The following is a 1,546-nucleotide window of genomic DNA, read 5'->3' on the forward strand; positions in this document are numbered from 1 at the left end:
TATATATTGTTTAATTTTCCCCTTTTTCTAACTTTCTGCAATCTCTAATTTATTCCTCCTCTACGCACTAACATCAGACACAGGGACAGGTGGAGAGGTGGAACTAGAATGTTTACCTGGAGGACGTTGGGAAAGGGTAAAGCTGATGATGGTTAAATTACATTGTCGTGAATATAAAAGTGTGATGAAACTAATAAGTATTTTTTTTCTCAATTTCAGGTGAGTGAGAAATTGAAGTACAGGTGTACACAAACGGTGAGTAGTGATATTGTTTCTCTCTCTCTCTCTCTCTCTCTCTCTCTCTCTCCCCCCCCACGCGGTCATTTTTTGTGTGAAAGAGATTCTCACAGATCTACGTTGATATTCAGACCACACAGACCCCATGGTGCAGAGTAGATGCTCTGTCCTTAAACCTAAGTGGAATTCTATTAATTAAATGGCACCAAGATTCTGGATTTCTAATTTAAGTGAATGTCATGTTGAAGGAAGTGGCTGTCGAGCTTGTTTTTAAATGAATTAATCGTTCTACTCTGGACCACTAAAAGTTCGAAATACGTCATCGATGATAAACAGTTTTGCTCGACGTTGAACACTTTCGAATTTATCAATGTCCTTTGCATGGTGGGGAGACTAAAACTGTACCGCATATTCCAGGTGGGGTCTGACTAAACTGTACCGCATATTCCAAGTGGGGTCTGACTAAACTGTACCGCATATTCCAAGTGGGGTCTGACTAAACTGTACCGCATATTCCAAGTGGGGTCTGACTAAACTGTACCGCATATTCCAAGTGGGGTCTGACTAAACTGTACCGCATATTCCAAGTGGGGTCTGACTAAACTGTACCGCATATTCCAAGTGGGGTCTGACTAACTGTACCGCATATTCCAAGTGGGGTCTGACTAAACTATTGAGAGCGGGAGTAATACATCTTTATTCTTGAAGTCCAGCATTCAGTTCGCTTTGTTTGCTGCGTCAGTGCATTGCTTTGGAGCTGTACGCCACGCATTTCGTAATCGAACCTCATATTTCTTGTTCCGACTTAGAGAGAGAGAGAGAGAGAGAGAGAGAGAGAGAGGATGGGAAGGAGAGAAAACGGGAGGGGAAGAAAGGAGAATGATGGGAAAGAAATGGGGATAAGAGAAAAGGGTAAGGAAAGAAGGGGAAGGGTGGGGAAGGGAGCAGAAGGATTTAGGGATTGATGGTAAGTTCTGGTGATGGATTGGAAGAGAGAGAGAGAGAGAGAGAGAGAGAGAGAGAGAGAGAGAGAGAGAGAGAGAGAGAGAGAGAGAGAGAGAATAACGTCAGGCAGATTTCTCCTTCCTCTTCTTCACTTTTCCTTCCACTTTATATACTTCCTCCCCTTCCTCCTCCTCTTCCCCTCCCCTCCCCTCCCCCCTTCTTCCCCCTTCCCCAGCCTAACTAATGTCCTTAACCTCAATTCTACAAACAACACCCACTCCCTTCCCCTATCTCCCCCTCCTCACCCCTTCCCCTTCCTCCCCACCCCCTTCCTCCCCATCTCCCTACCAAGACGTCCTTTACT

The sequence above is a fragment of the Eriocheir sinensis genome, chromosome 24, assembly GCF_024679095.1.
Source record: "Eriocheir sinensis breed Jianghai 21 chromosome 24, ASM2467909v1, whole genome shotgun sequence".
In the NCBI taxonomy this organism is placed as follows: Eukaryota; Metazoa; Arthropoda; class Malacostraca; order Decapoda; family Varunidae; genus Eriocheir; species Eriocheir sinensis.